Source organism: Anastrepha obliqua, chromosome 5 (genome assembly GCF_027943255.1).
Source record: "Anastrepha obliqua isolate idAnaObli1 chromosome 5, idAnaObli1_1.0, whole genome shotgun sequence".
Classification (NCBI taxonomy): Eukaryota; Metazoa; Arthropoda; class Insecta; order Diptera; family Tephritidae; genus Anastrepha; species Anastrepha obliqua.
In genome coordinates this window covers 60,351,979-60,373,197 of record NC_072896.1, presented here as the reverse complement: position 1 = coordinate 60,373,197, position 21,219 = coordinate 60,351,979, and the positions used below count along the sequence as shown (strand labels likewise).

At 35.2% G+C, this 21,219-nt stretch overlaps 1 protein-coding gene across 16 annotated transcripts in view; it reads left to right on the top strand.

Annotated features, from left to right (window-relative positions):
* LOC129249114 (CUGBP Elav-like family member 2) overlaps window positions 1–21,219 on the top strand; it is a 260,192-nt gene that overhangs the window by 148,832 nt on the left and 90,141 nt on the right. For 4 of the 16 annotated variants that reach the window (XM_054888760.1, XM_054888755.1, XM_054888754.1 and 1 more), the window contains exon 1: window positions 10,633–10,867. The exons of 4 other annotated variants lie outside the window; for them this stretch is intronic. The gene's annotated coding sequence lies outside the window, so the exon portion shown is untranslated. Of the gene's footprint in view, window positions 1–512; window positions 966–10,286; window positions 10,498–10,632; window positions 10,873–21,219 lie in introns of those variants that run through there. 8 more of the 16 variants (XM_054888765.1, XM_054888762.1, XM_054888764.1 and 5 more) reach the window with 6 other exon arrangements.

Below are 21,219 nucleotides of genomic sequence, written 5' to 3'. Positions count from 1 at the left end.
GCTGTAAAAAATGATGCTTGTTATTTGATCGATTTTGCATCCGAACAATTTTAATATTATGCCGGAGCGCGTAACACGCGCGTTGCCTTCTTAATACCAACAATCAATAAATACTTGAGACAGTCTTATATCGTCAAATTTGTAAAAAACTATAGGTTGTTTAACAATAGTGTGTAAATTTGCACATTTCTACCACTGTGGCAATCATGACTGCAAGCGTATTCTCCAATTTATTACTGTGTTGGTTTACTCCCACTCTCAATTTTTCTCACAGCGAGATATTGTTCATTGATCAATTACCGGCAGAAGCGTTGCAGCATTGCCAAAGCGAAACAACACTGCCCCATCCGTAGTAAGTTGAGTTGCACTCAAGCGCCATCAATCAAGCAACGACAAGCGCCAAACACCAAATAACAAATACCGACAACGCGCAAGCCAGTCAAACCCAGCGCATGTGAATGCGAGTGGGTAATATTTGTATATTGGTGCGGTATGTACGTGAGTATAGATGTGTAGTACATGCACGTTTGTACGACAATATTGCAGGTTTTTAAGTTCGATCGGTTTTGAGGCGCAATCGATGTAAGTGCGCCATCAGTGACGGTACTTGACGGCGGTTCGAAGCAACGTCAATTCGAATTGTGTTTCTATTCTGTTATTGCTATTGTATTTCGTTCTGATGTGTAAGGTTCGATGCGCTTAACCACTTAACATCCCAATCCGTCTGAAAGTGTTGGTTTTAATTTTTATTTATTTCGATACAAATCGGCTACTTGATCAGCGTAAAGATCCTTCACTGATTTAGTTATTAAAGTATTGTGTTGAATCCGCGAAATATCGTGTAACTACTATAGCGTTGCTTCAACGGATAACTAATTTTGGAACAAATTTGTAACACTCGTGATGAATGCGATGCACCCGCGTACTTGGAGCTGGGAATAAGTTTTAACAATAGCTTTTAGTAGGTGTGCGCACAATGAACATACGTACATACATATGTATATATCTACTTATACATAAACCTTTAAACTTTGCTGCATAGATTTTTTTGGACTTTTTGGATATGTTTGTCAACGGTGTAGGCGATACGGATGGTTAAACAATTGACGTTATTTGACTTATTATTTTTACTATTTGAGTGCGCGTTTTAACAAATATGCTTACATACCTAAATATGCACATATGTACATATGTATGTATATAAGCCATAATGAAAAACTTTGTGCTTCGTTGCACAGAAGCGAGATAGAAACGAAAACAACAAACAACGTAGTATTTTCGCTCCGCAACTCAATTAGAGGCAATTTCGTATCGAATCGATTGAAAGCAAAAGCAAAGATTGAAAGCAAAACAACGGCATTAGCAGCAGCAGCAGCGGCTAATAAAAATACGTATTGTATAAATACATATATATATATAATATATATGTACGGATGCATATACATAAATATGTTAGCGATGACTCCGCTTTAAGTGGATATCGATGATGATTGAGATAACAATAAGAGCAATGTTGTTGTCGTTGAAGCTGCTTCTTTCTGTTTAGTCGTCTAGCTTTATATGTACGATGATTCTAATGTTTATTTGGAACCTTTTGAAGTTGGATCTAGTTTTCACCACGCTTTTGAAAGATTTATTCGCGTTCACCAGCGTTAATTTTGCATTCGGTTAACAGGTTGTGGTGTTTGCTTTATTCAAATTGTGGGCATTTGACAATAAAAGCGAAAAAGGAACCGCAAAAAATAACTAAAGTGTACTGAATTGATCTGAACAATATGGAAATTTAAGTGACACTTTAAATGCACATGAAATGAGCACACCGATATGATGGCCCTGGTGCCCAACGCACTTTCCACCACATACCGATTGTTTTGCGCTCACCTATAAATGTACTTGCCTTTTGCCTACACGACTAGGTGCCTTTGTGCTTCGTTTGTTAGCGTTCTGAAAGCGATTTGGAATGCAAATTACACCTTTTCTCGATGCATATGTAGATTTATATATTCAAAGCACGAACAAATGCAAAACGAATTTATTTATACTTATGTATGGACGTATGTACATCCCATGTACACACATATGTATATGATATATGCATCGTAGGCCCATACGCTACGGAGAAGACAAGTAAAAATTACAAACAAAAAATACAAAAACTTTCAGATTCCACATTCCACATTCCACTAAATAAACACTTTGCACGCTTTGCACACTTTGCGACCTCGACGAAGAGTCAACAGTCAATCACTTAATTTGCCTCCAAGACAAAGTTTACTCAGTTCAATTGTTCGCCGAATCATCAATTCCTAATGTAACTCGTTTGAAATCCTCTCTCCGTCGCTCTTACTTTTTATTTTAAAAACAACTACAACAACCCATCCGTTGAAGTCAAAAACATCATCATTTTTATCGGCAACTAATTGCACTTCTATTCAAGCGATGCCCAACAACAGCAATGAATTAAATAAACAATAACCGCCAAAACGCAAAACAGATCTACCCGTTTTAAACGTCTTTTTTTTGCTCTTTCTTTGTTTTGCATTTTTACGACGACAAGGCAAGCAATGAAACCAGTTTGCAACGCGATCAGCTGTTTCTGTTTTTGTTTTGATTCGTGGCTTTGTGGAATTTCGCATCGAACAGCACAGTATCGCCAACTACAACAACATGCTATATACTAGTTTATATAAAGGCTACTCGTGCGTGCCAATTTTCCTACTACTCTTGTTGCCATTGCAGTTGCTACCATTCCAGCCAGCTGCTGATGCAGTTCGTTTGCTCTTGTACTTCCTAATCAAAGTGCATTCTGCAGAGATGTAAAAAACGACAAGCAATCATAAAAATGAAAGAAAAAACTATTGTATTTGTAAATCTATACACACACAGAGGCAATTATACAGTAGCAACAATCGCCGACAATTAAATCCTGTTGAAATCAGTCATATGGCGGAATTTTTTAAATTTATAATGTATATTATGTTTGCACATATAAAGATATACAGAAAAAAAGCTTGCAATCTCAGGAGCGGGAGCATAACGTTTATTTTTTTAACAATGGCTACAGCGCAAGGATTATCCCTTAAGGAGCTTAATTAATTATTTTTGCAGGTCTCTTAGATATTCATAATTTCGAAAGTTTTTTAAATTGTTTAACAAATCTTATTTGAACCCGAAAAAACTATAAATTAAAAATATCTGGAGTAAAACGTATTAAATTGTATCTTAATGTGAAATGTAATTGAAAAATATCTGGAGTAAAACGTATTAAATTGTATCTTAATGTGACTGCATAAATAACCGGTACAACAACCAAAATGCGATTCACTAATAAATGGTCCAAGTCTAACTAATTTTAAGGTAAAACCTACAAGCAGAATATGAGTTAAAATTGCCTCTCTTTGATTAATCATTTGGATTTCTGTTTGTGTGCTACACCTACATAACCCCGATGCCATTAATTATTAATACAAATTTGTAAAATTTCGTCCTTGTGGAAAAACTTTTTTTTTCCCACTTTCACCGATATCGAAATGGTACTCGTATTCGTAGTTTTGCACTACTAAGTATTACAATTCACGTTCCTTATTCAGCCACCAGAGGTTTTATCCTAATTCCTCTTCTCATATCATATGTGATGCCCACAAAACAACGAAGTCACAAAGGCTTGAAATTTCAAGGAAATCTATAGGGAACGGCCGCCGTAGCTGAACGGGTTGGTGCGTGAGTACCATTCGGGCACTGGAACACGAATTCGGCAGACAATACTAAGACTCCGAGTTTATTTCGGACATGAAAAAGATCCTCATAAAAAACCATCTGCCGTTCGGGGGCGGTGTAAAACTGTAGGTCGATGATGATTGAGGAGGAACAACATCAAGACGCATGCAACAAATAGGAGTGTAACCCTCCAGAAAGGGTGTATGTATACATATATACATATATATAGGGAAAATGCAAAACAAAAATCCTGTGTTTTAATAAATCGAAGCATAATACGATTTCTCTATATATCGAGATACATACACTCCAGCACCACTTAGTGCGAGCAAACAAAATTAGCTTAATTTTTTTCAACTACGCTTCTTTTTTGAAAATGAATTTAAATTCTGAATACTTACTTACGTACAATTTTGAGCTGTTTTCGCACCGTAGGTGGGCTTTATGAGAAGTTTTATGAAGTGAAGAATTAGAACTATTGCAAGCTTATACGATACGACTCGATTAACAGAGGTCATATAATCCCAGCTCTGTTTTTCCGCTTCAATCTAATTACTACCAGCTTTCATAGTTTTCTAGCTTCTATTCCACTATTCGATAAGAAATTTAGTTGCAATGCTGCAAAGCGGGAAGTAAAACCACAAATTACGCACAGAAGCGAATTACACGAACAACAACTGCATTAAAATTGGTGCTTCATGTGTACGCTTGTTGCACGCCACAACAGTTTATGCGTTGCTAAGTGGCATAGTAATTTTACTTCACTTCACTCAACAAAACACATTTTTTCTAATGAATGCGGGCAAATTTTCCAGCAAAACAAAATTAAAAAGTATATTTCATTAAAAATCTAATTAAAGCAAACCATATGCCTTGTACATGAGGTATGTACATCAGATTAAAAACGAATTTCAACTAGTGGAGGCAACATGCCCTGCAAAAACGTAAAATGTGAGTTTAGTAGTTCAGTAGTGGATAGAAAATGCGAGGCGGTGAAATGGGGTCGCAACGAGGAATATTCAATCCCATTCCTGTTGTTGCGCATTGGTTAGCGTAAAACCGGCGAACATTTATTATGATTGCTGACGTAGTTGCGATGGTCGACGCTGCTTTCGTTGCTACTTGACTACATAAGGCATGCACACATTTCGATAATTGAAAATAATAATTAAAATTCTGATTGAGCACTTGTGACCATGTCGCTTCAGTCCGCATTAGTCCTCAGTGCTCAACAATGCTAAACGCTTTGCGCATGCTCTTTCAACGAAGCAACAAATCGCAGCTTCAATAAACCCAATTGAGTTGTTGTCGGACGTATTTAAAATTATATATCTACAAATGTACTAAATCTATGTACCCTGTAGAGAAATCCAGCGATTCTAAAATAGTCCTGGGGTAGTAGCAAATGGCTGATTAAAGTTTGTTGGGTTGGCTGTGGACACACCAATTGTTTATGGTTTATTCGAATAGATTTATCATTTAATAACACCGACTTTTAGAGAGAGCAGGGCTTAAAAACGATCCGTGTCGATTTTCTACACCATTTCCGGCTGGATTTTATAAAAGGTTATTAGAAAGAGTCAATTCGAGTTCAGACTAGTCAATTGAATTTTAGAAAGCATATTTTGATTTTGAATACTCAAATACTTTTTTTGTTTTTTGCATATATAATAAAAAGTACATATTTGTAACGTGATACTTCAGCAATGCTCAAAATCAATCAAGATAAAGTCTGTATAGTGTATGAATCATTAAAAAATAAAAAAGGCTCTTCGAAAATTTAATTGAGCCTTTCTTTAACACAATCGACGATTTCTAAAATCCAACATACAATTCTAACACTCAATTGACCCTAGTGTAGATCAATTCGATTACGTTTTTTAGGGCGAAGATATTTAATTTTGCTAAGATGGCTTAGAAAAAAATTTTCTGAATAAAAAATCTGAGCACTCCAAAGTAAAATTTCCTGGATGCAAATATGATTAAATAAAAAAAATATTTAGTATACATGTTTTATAGCGGCTTTATTTTTTTGAACCCAATGAGTTCTTTGAGTTTTTGGGCACCTGTCAACACCCATTACCATATCCGCGAAATCATTTCTTCGACATTTTTTTGGCATTGTCTGCTCTTTTAATTGAAAATATAATTTGTTTGACTGAAGGAAATTTTGTTATTATGAAATATTTCTACTACTTTTATTTAGTTTATAATATTTGTATTTGAACATATGTATGAATATTTTTATTTTTGACTGAGAACAATTTTTTTTTATAAAAAAAGAAAGCCAGATAGATATTAATTTAAAAAAATTCCACTAATTTCAGAATATATAATAAAGAAATATGTATGTCAATTGGCGCGTACACTTCTGTTAGGTGTTTGAACGAACTTCTCCTCCTTTTTGTGGCGTGCGTTTTCATGTTGTTCCACATATGGAGAGGCCTACAGTTTTAAGCCGTCTCCGAATTGCAAATGTTTTTTATGTGGAGATTTTTCATGGCTTTCTCATATGCGCAAACATACCTATGTCGGTCGATGTAACCTAACCCCTAAAAGGAAGAAGCCGAAGTGCTTGTATGTAAAATATTTGAAAGTAAACTCAGTACATAAAGATTTGCTATTACTATATATAAGGAAAAGATTATAACAAATATTTTTTTCGACGCTGCCACAATGCTGTTGCTCTGGTCATTAGTGGGCCAATTCGAATTTCGCACGCATAGAAATTTATTGGAATAGTTCAGGTTTTCCCAGCAGGGAACATTCATAAGCATGTATGTATGTTCTTATGAATGTTAGCTGATTGTGTGTTTGGCTCCCTTTCTAAATTCTCCGTATCCCTAATAAATTCGGTTAAGTCAAAATTAACGCTATTGTGATTGGTGCCCGATGTGCTTGAAATATTTGTATGCAAGTTTCAGTCGGTCTACCCAGTATGGCTATTTTTAAATTGATTTTTCGGATTCATCAAAAATTGGCAGGAGCTGGGATATCTACATATGTAGCTATACTTGAAAATTTTCAATTTAGGAGCCTTTTGTTTTGAATCTCAGCCGTAACTGCCTTTTGCATTGTAATCAAAGGAATATTTGTGGGCGTAAATAAATTTTGAACATGTACAAGTATAATTGAAATATGGGCCTTATGGTAGAATATGAGTATGTACATGCATGTCGGTAGGTACATATACACAATTCTTGTTTTCACTTCATTTATTAATCAAAAAAGTATGCAAACTGATTATTTGATAAATATAACAACGGTATATTTGAGTGCAAATAATTTAGGGCTGACTGTGGTGTTTCTTTGTGGTACCCTGTCAGAGATACTATTATATGAATTTTACACAAGCTTTCCATATGGGAAACCCCAGCAAGACCAGCGATTATTTGTTCACTTCGCCTCAATTAATATCACTTCACTTTACTTCCGTACTGCGTTTGTCCTCTCCTATATGCAAACATTAAAGGTCAAATCAACTAACCTTTAGCTATATCGCACCGCATCCATAAAAACTTCTATTTCAACAAATGTTTTTGCACATTACTGAGTGCATGCAAACTCGAATGCACGACTGACCGCCCTGAGTGAAAAGCTCAGTTATTGAGGCCAGTTCTCTACTCACCATACTCGCCAAACAAATATGCACCAGCGTGAAAATATTGGTGAATAACACATGGCGCAACGTTAATCATCCAATTTTATTTTTGAATACATTTTCTATTAAAAAACCAATGATTTTGTATCTTTATTTCGACCTTTACGCGCTGCATTGTTTGCCTTTGCGTATACCGGAGCTGTCTGGTCACAGGCGTCAAATATGATTCACTTACGACCTCATTTGCAAAAGTTATAAATTTTCTGATAGGATGATTAATTTTGCTCCACCTTCTATAAATCCGATCATTTTTAAATAAGATCACAACTTGGTGGCTCTTTTGTGAAAACTAGATAAAATATACATTTACGCGAATGGCAGTAACTTTTTTACATGTCACGAGTATATTTGCATCTGCCCTTTAGCCCGGTTTGAGTGCAATATTTTGAAAAAATAATTCACAACACTTTGAATGTACTAAGATAAGAACCCGAAAAAGTGATACAGGCCATAATAAATGCAACATTAATTGGAGAAAAGAAAATGCAAACGATAGCAAGAGTAAATTCCAAACTTTAATCCAGTTTTTTTTTTCAACATTTGATTTCATGGATTTCGGACTCTTTCGCCAGCATATGCGAATAGTGTCAGGAAAACTGTGCTCTATTTAGATGTGTACTTAGAAATAATTACGGAAAATAATGTCAGATGTTTCCATACACTATATGTATGTATGTGTGTATGTACTCATACATATAAAATAGCGACAAGTGATTTTTTACAGCCAAAATCGCTCACGTGACCATCGCCAATGTAAATTAAGTATTTGTTTAGCTATTACTTTGGGTACAAATTTATGCAGTTCTGAACTCACCTGACTTCAATTACATCACACGATATACTTCTCAAAGCAAATATAATATTAAAATGAAAATAAAAACTGTGTGCATGTGCCTAAAATGCTACTCTGAGGTACGAGAGATGAGGCAAGAAAGAAACGCGAGGGAACGTTATTCACTATGACTTACAGCTACGCGGTTATAGATAGGATTTCATCAAAATGTGGAGTGAAAGCCTAAATTAGCAAGTTTATACACCAATAGTGAATGGTGGACTTTATCAAAAGACTTGAAGAAATCCATATACGCAGTATGTACCTGAACAGAATTATGAGAAAACTACAAGAATAGCGACAATTGGTATATCAGACACAAGTATCGAAACAATCTATTATATGAACCCCGCCCAAACACGAATCCCAGTCCGACAAAGAAACTATTTAAATCATTCATTGTCGCAAAATTACAATTTTTAAAACAAAAATTTGCATTAAGGCTATTAAACCCAACGGTTTTAAATTTAAAATTAATCGAACCAGAGAAAATAGTCAAAAGCAAATAATAGTTTTGAAAAATATTATAGAATCTATCAGCATTTACCAAGAAAATTGAATTAGGTATCTACAAGTTTGGTAAAAGGCGGTGATTCTTTAGTTAGAAAATTGTGAAAGTGAATCTACATGTAATATCTTCCCATCCTTGTCCAGAACATTTAAGTGTAAATTTCTGGAAATTTTAGAAATACTTCCACTTACCTATTTAGCAACTTGCCTCTAAAGACTAGAGAAAAATACAGTATGCACCTGAGTAGCGCAAAAAAATGTTGTTTGTATGCACAAAAGAGGTTGTTGATTAATTTCTCGTTGAGGATTATGATTTATTCCTCGTCTCTTTTGATTATAGGTATGAGAGATAGCGGCGGCGGTTTTTTCTGTCTCGCCTCGATTGGTTTATAGCATTATGCGTGATGGGTATGATACCAGTTAATGCGCGGCTTGTGCCGAAAGTGACACATATCGTGTTTTAGTCTCGAAGATATTTGGTATTTGGCCGAAATATTATCGATGGAGTCATTATCGATGTAGAGAGATAAAAACCCGAAAATTTAACAGCCCTAGGGAAGGGCTGAATAAAATTAATACAAGAAAAAGAAACGCTAATCGATGGCAACAGTAAATTCAAAATTTTAATGGCTTTGAGAATATTACAATACTAGTACATTACCACATTACACTTTGGTATCAGAATGATGCTTCTCAGAAGAGTCTCAATAAGCCAACCAAACTCAACAACCCACTGGAAATTCTATCCGAATTCAAGGTTTTCTCAGCTATTTTCTGTCATTACCATTATGTGGCCCACTCCGAGTTTTTTCCGGCTGCCCAAAGAGTAAATAAAGAATTTTATTGATGTGAGCAGACTGAAGAGATTTAGATCTCCCTCAACCGTCACAAGGGCCGGACTGTGGAAAAACAACTCGTGGTTTCTTCATCACGAGAAGGTTGTTCCCAAAACTCAAGCTAGCACTTCGCAATAAGCATTTGCGGGCTTAAAGCACTAAAGCAAAATTCGGAGAAGCTGAAGACGATTCAAAATCGACTTGTTAGCAATATTTTGAAGGTTAGAAAAAGCAAGAAATTAATTTTATCTTCCATTTCCAGCTCGTGCCATTAATATTATTAATTACTAGAATCATAAGTAATCGGCTACTCCTCTGAAGTTTCCCAATTTTTTCAGTCCTATTTCTACTTTCCTGGTCGAAAAATGTTGCTGGTAAAACCCAAATTCCCCCTTAAGGATGGTTTTCGTGTTTTCAAATAAAAACTCGTAGATCACTTTTCAGAAAAATAACTCTTTGGGGATACCAGTGACTACAATAACATTTCGAAAGGAGTTATAGAATACTAAAACCATCAAAAACAAAAAGCGTTTGGAAAATAGTGATCATTTACATTTATTTTATATAATAAAAAAGCGAACGACAAGCAGCAAGCAATATGTTTGGCGAGACAATACGCGAGTAATTCGTATTCGAACGATGTATGGATGGATGAGCTGATGTTTATATGCATAGGCGCATGTATGTACATACATATGTACGTAGGTTTAGCTGGCATGGGCTAGGCCTGCAAAACGTCACGCCAGTTTGTCATTCGCCAGCGTTTAAAGCGAGGCAAGCCAAGTGCTTCAGCAGGAACGAAATCACCGGCATTTCTCCGCTGCCACCACTAACGTCAACAACGTCAACGGCAATAATACGACTCGCACCGACACCGGCACCGGCACCAGTACCAGTACCAGCAACCGAAAACCGTCGCAGTAGTGAAACTACATTGTGCAGTAAATATTGTATTGTATTTATGAAAACATACCGGACGAGTACTTAGTACATACATACATACATATGTATATAGTACGTACGTGCTAACTTATATGTACATAAGTATGTGCATATGTATTGTATATACTTATGTACAACCGAAGGTGTATTTATGGCGGTGCTAAAAAATGTGTCATATCCATTAGATACAATACGAAATTTGCGAGTATCTGTTAGTTATCGTATATTACCTGTTGCTCACAATTCAACGCTAGACGCTAGAGCTTTAAGCGCGCAATCAGAATGGCGGAATAGTTTATAACGTTTAAGAGTGCTGCTGATAATAACAACTTTACAACTCGCCCAGCGCCGATACTTTAGTGCTCTCAGGTATCGTACGTATTTGCCAAAATAATTTACAAGTACAAACGCTCAAAGCAAAACGCGGCATCGGCAAATCAAAATGAAAAACATATAGTACGGGATTAAGAGTTAAAATAATTTTAAATTCAAATATACAAAACTTATTCTTATGCTTGCGTATACTCAAACTTGTGTGCATACAACAGTACTTAAATGTGATTAAATGCTTATTTACATATGTACATACATATGAAAGAGTGTTCTGCATGTGCCAGTGCTTGTGTTAAATAGTGTATCGTGGCAAGAGTTTGTGTATTTTAGAAGCGTCTTACTTTGTGCTTTGTGGCATTTCAACGCTGCCTTTGCTTACTGCGCAAACACATTTATGCACATACCGTGCATATATGTATGTACATATACATCTATACCTACATACATTTTATATACTCGTACATTCGTATGTAGCAAGTTGCACGCACGTAACGAGCTCATTAAATATTTGTCATTATTCTAGTGACACTAAGTGATTTTCGCTCTTCACTCTGGCGTACGGTTGGTTGTAAATACTAGACGAGAGTGGTGTGATAAACTACGTGGAAATTCATACGTGCGCACATACATGTGTACATACGCACATCTATGCATACTCGTGCATAGGTATAAAGCAGCTACTCATGCGGTTTGACTTTGCTTTTTTTTATTTTTTGCTCCGTGTTTGGTTGGAGAATAAACCTAAATGTGGTTTCAAATGAAATTGTCGACAAAGCGAAAATTTGATTTATTGAATAAAAAAGGTTTATTTTATTAAGTCTGGCAACTTGTTGAAAACAGGCCGTCGCTTCACATTTCGCGGCAGGCAAACTTTGGAAAATGAGCCAAGTAAAATGATGCTAGGAATTGTTGTATTTGTTATGCTTGCACATCGATATGTATGGAGCTTATTTCCTCAGGCACATATCTATGTACATATGTATATATCTACGTATGTATATAATTTCATATATGGTATGTTTGTATACAAACAATTGTTAGGAAAAACTGAGACTTTAGGGAAATATACAGCGCCATTGTTTTCTCAGTTTATTAAGTTTTCGCTCACCTTGAATTTTTCTCGGCATCGAATGTTGCATTACAGAGTTGCGTATTCTTGCTTACACTTATGCATTCGTACATTACTGTTTACTATGCATATGCGCATATGTACATACATATTTACAATATTCATATGTGTCGCAAAATATTTTCGTGCTGACATGCAAATATCTCTATGTACTATGTTTCTTCACATTATCGTTAAAGGTCAGCATTTCAATTTTAGAATTATATGCCCCTAAAAAGTTTATGGATCAACTTTACCAATAATAGAAAAAAAACAATGAAATAATAGATACAAAACAAGTAAGAAAGTGCTGAATTCGGTCCTCAACAAACTGTATGTACTGTTTTTTAGGGATGGCGGTTTTTTTGGAATCTAAAATCTCATAGACAATGCAAGTTGAGTTTGAAAAATCAGACTAATGGATAGAAATTTAGTCTTAGAATATAAAAAGTGGTCGGATAAAAACGATCTCAATAATGTTTAAGGCGAATTGAAATGAAGAGTGGAGCAATACGTGTGCCAAGTTTTACCCAGCTTTATTAAGTTTTTATAGGCGCATTTACTCACAAGTGGACGTAGGTCGCATTTTGTGTTTCGGATCCTTCAAATTTGAGTAACTTTGCTTCGTTTATAACAGAGATATCACTCCTTTTTTTTCTTTTTTGTTTTGAAGATTAACGTTGTGTGGCCGTGGTTACTAACTGATTTCGTAGATATTTAAGGGGTAACACCACTGTACACGCGTAAAATAAAAACGATTTTTAAAGAATTTTTTTGTATAGAAGGAAAGGGGAAACAATCACTCTGATTTGGGAAGTTATTACTTATATACTAAAATACAAAACTACAAAGTTTGATCGAAAAATTTTACAAAATGGCTGAATTGGAGACATTTTTTTAATGTGGTTTCTCTTGAAGGAGCTCCGTGGCACGCAGCACAGAGGGTGCAAATTTTAATCTGGAACAAAGAAACATTTTTTTTCTTAATCTAGATAAGAATAGCTAGAGAAACACGTAGGGGATTTAAAAAATATTTATTTTTGTGGAATTAGCAAGCATTTGAAGGGAAAAACTCTATTTTGGACTAAAAAAACGGCACTTAAATAATTATAACAATCGTTTAAATTAATCTATCGAAAATCCCCTATGCTCTTCTCTTAAGAAGGTTATTGTACAGACGTAGTGAAAAACCTGATTAAAAATATTTAAAATTGTTTGAGTTATGCTGCGTGCCAATTTCAGAAAACGTGTTTTGAGAAAAACGCGTTTAAAGTTTGGAAATTTGGAGAAGTCGTTAGGTAGCAGTCACTAACGCTTGGTTAAAAGCTTAAAATTTTTATGAAATAGACTTCGGTAACGTATAAAACTTTTTGTTCTGTATTTTAAAAGGTTCAAAGAATTTTTTAAGCTTATAAAAAAAAATCAATTTTTTGAAATTTCTACAGTGGTGTTACCCCTTAATACCAAACTACCCTGTATGATTCAAAGAGGTGTAACTAGTTTCATTGAAATTCCATATATAAATTCTTCCTCGAGTCTTCGTAATCATTCTGATCGTTGTGATGTATATACAAATATATATCTATATCTTTCTCGACTCCTTTGTGTTGTTACATTATTTGGAAAAAATTATAACACGAGGGTAAAAAATTTCGCAGTAAGTTGCACAATATTTTCATTTTCGATGTTTGTGCTTTTGAGTTATATTTAATTGCGATACAAATATTTTCCCATTTTAGGGATTACCTCAAGTTTTCTGATTGCCAACAGTTAGCATCCATTTTGGTTGGCTTCATCGGCATCGACAAAAGAAAAGAAAATCATCTTTCTACTGAGGAGGCTTATGAGAGGCGAATACTAAAGGCATATCAATAAGAACATAAAATTAGTCTTGAACCATTCTATATATTTTACATAAACCTTTTAAAATCTTTTAAAAATAAAATCTTATCTTAATAATATACACATATATGTATATTCTTAATGCTTACTCTTTATTGGGTTCTTGGCCGAGCTCCTCTCCCAATTATGCTGTGTTGGTGTTTTCCACAAAGGGAGGCACCTACAGCCTTACGCCGACTCCTAACAGCATACATTTTTTTATAAGGGGCTTTTTCATGGCAGAAACACCCTCGCAGGTTTGCCATTACCACTCGAGCAACGACCGCTATTAGAAAAAGCTTTTTCTATCGATTGGTGTTTCGTGCCTTGAGTTTCGGACCTATGCGAATGGTAGTCACGCGCTATCCCATCCGGCTACAGCGGTATTATATGTCAAAAATTATTCCTCTTCCTTTTCTAGTAAACTAAAACTTGTTTAGTGAAAGTAGTCGCAGCTACAAATATTAAAGAAACTCATTTTTGGTTTCTGATTCTCATTTGTAATGAATTCTTAAAAAAACCCCGAAGGCACATATTCGTATACTTATACATATTATCAAAATTTCAATACAACAAATTTGTAGGATAAAACTCGAAAGTATAATACGTATTTCAATTTGCATCGGAGACTTCGAAAATCTTCAAATTTAAACATTACTTTCACAAACACATGTACATATGCATGTGGTATATTAGATGTGTTCAAAAGCAAATACATACAGGAAAGAATATATAATATAACTACTTATAGCTAAAGTTTTGTTCTCCACAAAGCGCGGCTCAATTTTAAGCCCACATGGAGCCAATTAAACCTTAACTGATTGAACTTAAATCCCGAATTTAACGTTTTGAATAGTAAGGAAACCAAGAAATTTCCGCGAGTTATATGCCGAAAAGTCTAAAAAATTTGGGCACCCCTAATGCGCATACATGCATACATATAATATTAAAGTATTATATATTGGGTAGACTATGCCTTACTGTTTGTTTGGCTTTGAAAACGTCGGATATTGAATTGTATTAAATTTTGCTCGAATAGAGTAAATGTTTTTTAAGTAATTAGTAGAAAATACTGTGTTTTTTGTCACTTGTCACTGTGTTGTCACTTGTCAATTAGACAGTAACCACATATTTTTGTACATACAGCTGTATATAAGTACTAAGGTAGGGTTTGACAAAAAGTACAAATTGGCAGATAAAACAAGTAATGAAGGCTGAATTCGCTCCGGAACGAACTTTATATACCTGCGCATATTTTAGTAAAATTTAATAAGGGATGGTTACTAATTCTTCGAATCAAAAAATTAGTGATGTAGTTTGTAAGATCCGACGGATGGACGTAAATTTAGTTTAACATATAAAAAGTGGTTTTATCCGGTCTCAGTAATGTAATATCTAGGGTCGATTTGACCTGGAGAGCAATAGGTGTGTCACGTTCTACCTTGGCTCATTATTTCTAACGAATTTTGGTAATTTTTCTTCATTAGTAATAAAGATTTCGCTTTTTTAGCTTTGTAGGAAATTGCCGTTATATGGAAGGCGAGCGAGGATATTGAACTATTTCGCCCATTTAATTTCATTTATTAAGTCTATGATTACAAATCTTGCAGTCTAGGGGTACAAAATGACTTAACACGTTCGCGAACGTGAATGACACAGCATTCAAATTTTAAAGCCAAGTTTTGTTCATTTAATGTCATGTAACTTTAAGTTTTTGTAATTAAAATACGTTTCAAAGTAATGACCAATTGATTCATTAAGTACTTTCATATAACAGTTAATATACGACGTTCTGACTACTCTTATTATATATGTATTATCAGATTTTGGATATTACAACTAAATAAAAAAATAAATAATTGGCGCGTACACTTCTGTTAGGTGCTTGGCCGAGCTCCTCCTCCTATTTGTGGTGTTCGTCTAGATGTTTTTCCACAAATGGAGGGACCTACAGTTTCAAGCCGACTCCGAACGGTAGATATTTTTATGAGGAGCTTTTTCATGGCAGAAACACACTCGGAGGTTTGCCATTGCCTGCCGAGGAGCGTCCGCTATTAGAGAAATGATTTTATTAATTTTGCTTTCACCGAGATTCGAACCAACGATCTCTCTGTGAATTCTGAATGATAATCACGCACCAACCCATTCGGCTACGGCGGCCGCATTGGATATTACAACTAGTTTCAAAAATAATTGCCTATCTGTTTTTGCAACTCCCTGAAATTTTTAGTGTCCGCGAACGTGTTAAATATCTTTAGCAGATAAGGCTTAGAAATAATTTGATTCTAGCTTAGATAAAAATTGAGATCTAGGAAGTGCGAAGTCAAGATCGAAACTAATAAAAATTGTATTAATTTTATTATGAGGCCTTGCATAGTTTAAATAATTTTATTTAAAAATTGTACCATGCAACGGTAAGTTAAAACGCAAGACCTTTTGGGGAATATTGAGGTTTCTGCTCCAGGAGATCTGGACAGGCAAGGATACCATAGAAAAACGTCAGTGAGTGTATAATACGCCAATACCAAACTACCTGCGACAAAGAGTAAGATGTGTATCAAGTTTCATTGAAATATTGATGGACGGACGGGCAGGCAAGGTTAAATCGATTCTTCTCATCATTCTGAGCATTTTGTTATATTATACGAGTATATGGCGTTTCCTCATCGTCGAAAATAAGCCGTTTCTATATTTGTTAAGCAACAGTTTAAGAAAAATCATAATTTATTTTAAACATAGTCGAATTAGTGTCTGGTTTTTAGCTTAGAACCGAGTTTAAATTTAAACCACAAGCTGGTACTAAAGTTGTATTTAGGCAAGATACTGCCTCGAGACATCAAGATATTGATATTGCTTTTTAATGGAATAAACAATGAAATATTGTTCAGACACCCTAATCCAACAAACAGTCGGGAAAGAAAAAAATGATCAAAAATCAACACGAATTTTGGGCCACTTGAAACTTGCACTTTGCAAGATGGCACAGACAACAAAATTAAATGGAATATATAATAGAACTGCGCTCTTGAAATTTTTCTGAGCATTCTATTGTAATTAAAAAGTTTGAAATTTCAATAAACTTATTTTTAATTCTTTCAAACTTTGTACAAAATGCGAGTCCTTAAGGCTTAATGGAGTATTAACTATATTTTTGTAAGCAAAAATTTTGTAAACAAAAAAAAAAAAAATAAACAAAACTTTGCATGTGCGGCGCTGTTGTTATAGTGAATTCTTTTGCCGTTCTTAATTTTCAAAGTTAACAGGAAAAAAACATAAGGATTTGAATGTGAATATGATTAAATACAATATGTCAACTTACATTTACTAAACCTAAGTAGTAAAGAAAATGTAAAGAAAAGAAAATAAGTCCAGTTCCAAATATTTAGTCCCAAATTAACGCACCACTATGATTATGCATATTGTCTATATCTCAATTCCTTTATGCTGCTATGCGAACGAAATTATAATACCCTTGAGCACTAGTGCGCGGGTAATATTTTGTTAATATTTTGTCAATGCTGAATAACTAAAAGAGACACGTCAGCAGTACATAAAAATAATTTACCACCCCCCATTAACTAAAAATAAGGCAAGTACAAAAACATGAAGAGAAGCAAGCAGGTATGGGTGTGAGCAGTAAACAGGCACTCATAAAATTTGTTTACGGGAGCGCTCATACACATGTGCATACATGGACTTGTTGAAATGAAATATTTAGTTATAAACCTCATTTTGGTATGCGCTTCTCAGAAAAAAAAGCGTACGAAGCAATTTGCACTCTTACTCTTACACCCATCCACTTGCAATTTCAGCACTTTAATGGCATGCAGGAATGCTGATAAAAAGATTTACTAAAGTTTAATGCTAACATTCTCTTACATTAAACCAGATTTTTTTTTGCAGAAGTCGAAATTTCTTACAAAAAGATATAAATTTTTGTAGTGAATTTTATCTGACGTTTTGCGTTTTTCTATTTTCTTTTAGTCCATTTTTGTTTTTTCGGGTTGAAATTAAAACTACCTTGAGTATAAGGCAGGGTATCTCATACCCAGATATTAGTTAAAAGTTGTTTAAAGTTTGTAATATTTGTCTAGAAATATTGGGATTTAAAAATATATAAATAAAGAATTCATATTTCACTTACTTAATTTCACAAGATGAGATGTGAGTTTAAAGTAATGTAATTTCTCCTCCATTTGTTTATTTGCTTTATGTCCGCCGTGGGTATGAATGGCATCAATATTGGCTAGAATATTCCTATTAATCCATTGTTAAGCGTGCTGTATGACAAGCTGCGTCGTCAATGTCCAGCTGATTAATTTTTGGAAACCAAATATCAATCAGTCTGTCGTTCAGCGAAACGGCAGCTTCTTCTTCATTTCGAAAGAAATAAGGACCGATAATGCTGTCTATGAACTTCACGAAGAGATTGGTTTTTTTTCTTTTTGTTTCAAAGTAAATTTCCACAATTTGAAAGTGTTGATCTGGCGTTAAACGATTCATAATGACTTGTCAACATAGTTTGCCATTATCATCTGTGAAACCATAGTTATCGATATCGATAGTTCTCTTGCAGCTAAAACAGCACCCGATATATATGCACGTATACATACAAATTTGGTCCCAGATCTCATTAAAATTCCGGCAATTATTTGCACGTCACATAAGATTCAAAGTCTTTCGGTCACTTAAACACTTACGAACTTAAAAATAGCTACATGTTTGGTTTCAGTGACTGTGCAACGCATCAAAAAATTGAACCCTATCATTAATAGCAATGCAAAAACAGCGCAGTTGCCTATAACCAAAGCAAAAGGGAAAACCAAAAAAGAAAACGATCGGACGCAACAAAAAACCAATAACAGCGAATGTCATTTTACTGACATCAGCCATATTTCAATTTACCCGTAGAGTCAATAACAACGAACAACCAGATAAACAAACAAGTGCATGAACGAAAAGTCGAGCGAGTTAAAAGCCGGACAAATATTAACAGGCGGATAGGCATAAGTAGAAGTGCCGTGTCGTATAAAAGTACGTATGTACAAAAGTACAGTTCGAACTCGGTAATCGTGACCAATCGTGGTATTGTAATTCATTGAGTAACAAGAACAATTATGAAGGAAACTTTTTTGTGAGTTATAAAGCTAAATTTTATAATATAACGCCATAGCACCCACTTATGTTGCTGTAAAAAATTATTCCACTGCGATCTACAACTGCTAGGTAATGAGCTGATGGGGTTTTATTTATTTTTCCACATTTTTATTTCAATAGGTTTGCTGTAAGCAAGGATTATTCCCGATTACTTTTCTTACTTCTCTTTTACGTGGTGACTACTATATAAATACGAGTATTCAAATATTTGCATGCGGCATCTAGAATTACGGAATTCTATATATTTATAAATATAATTGGCGCGTACACCATTTCTGGCTGAGCTCCTCCTCCTATTTGTGGCGTGCGTCTTGATGTTGTTTCACAAATCGAGGGACCTAGTTTCAAGCCGACTCTGAACGGCAGAGGTTTGCCATAGCCTGCCGAAGGGCGAGGGCCATTAGAAAAAAAACTGTTTCTTCATTTTGGTGTTTCACCGAGATTCGAACCTACGTTCTCTCTGAGCTCCAAATGGTAGTCACGCACCAACCCATTTAGCTACAGCGACCGCATCCGTAGCATATCATTTTGCTCACTCTACCACCGAACTGAAAGTCTTTGAAAGTTCGAAAAAATATAAAGCTGAATTTTATAGTGTCGCCCAAATCGATGAATTGCATTATAAATGTATTCGGCTACCGAGTTCGAACTGTACAATTTGTATACTTATATGTGCATATATATTTATGCCCTGCTAGAAGTTTCGCTCGTGTGCTCCCAGTTCGTATTTATGTATATTCATTTGAACTTCACCGAAATCCAAAAAGAATTTCGTCGTCAATGGCATGTCAAGGGCCTTTGCGAAATTGGAACTAACAATCGCATGCCAGCTCATCTTTTCATATATAAGACTGATATTTACCTATATAAAATGTGAACAGTGTTTCATGAAAAGTGCCGATAAGACTTACACCAACTTAAGAAGACTTTCGACTGGGTATGCGCATATATACACACATACACACATAATATAATATGTATAATGTGTATTTATATGAATTCAGCTGACAGTTGGCTGTACAATTGCGTACACAGTTGACCGTATGTACATATTTACATGCAAGCACACATATTACATATAAATAGCATGTTTACATATGGCCGTGCATGCGATTCTGAAAAGTTCATTGTTGGCTAAAATGAACAGCCACTTAAAATGCCTTCTTGCTTTCTATTATACACCGGTCAAAACACACAGTATATACCACTTCGAGTACATTAACGTGCTCGGATATTCTGCTATTTCCGACGTATGGCAAAGCTGCACATCGATACAAGTTCGAAAGTCTACTAAATCAATTGTGGCATTGCGAACGCAAGTGTTATTGGCAGCAAGGCAGCCGGCAAGCATTTGGGCAATGCATACTCGTGCAAGCTCTTACTCTTTAGTCTCTAGTACGCTTGATAACCATTTCTGTTTACTGGTACTGATTGACCGGCTGTTAGTCAGTCAGCCAGTAGTCGATGTGCGCGGCCATTGCTATCACAAAGGCATTTTCATTCGCTTTAGTTTAGAATTTGGCGCGTTAAGTTTTGCTTTTGATTTTTAAATTCCTAAGTAAAAAATAACAAGTGTGAAGGCAGAATATAAGTTTTGACATAAAAACCGAGCAGTGCACATAGTACTTATGATATTATTTGCACACGTTCAAGCATAACAAATTGTGGCAGGAAAGTACAGAAAACGCTAGGTATTTGTAGTTCTTCCAAATACTTATGTTGCCAGTTTGGCCAGGTGGAAGGAACTCATAGTGCCCCACACCACGAAAATCGAAAAAAACTCTCATCATGACCTTTATTTTTGAACGACTTTGACGTGCTCTTTTCGGTCTGGCCTCGCCTTTAGCACGATATTCGCTTGATTGGTCGGTTGTTTCAGTGTCTTAAGCATAAATCCAAGTCTCATCTGCCGTAATGATGGATTTGTTTCATTGATGCATTGTTTCACACACATCAACACGACGACTTTTTTCCAAGAAATTGAAAGTTTTCGGTACCAAACGAGATTTGACTTTTCGTAGGCCTAAATGGTCTTTCAAAATGGTTTTCACAGATCCTTCTGATATTCCGATCATATCAGTAAGGTCTTTAACAGTCAACCGACGATTTTTGAGCACTAACTCCTTCACTTTATTGACGTGTTGGTCATCTGTTGACGTCGATGGTCGTCCGGAGCGCTCCAAGTCATCAACACGTTCTCGATCCTCTTTGAAGTCTTTGTACCACTTATAAACATTTTTCT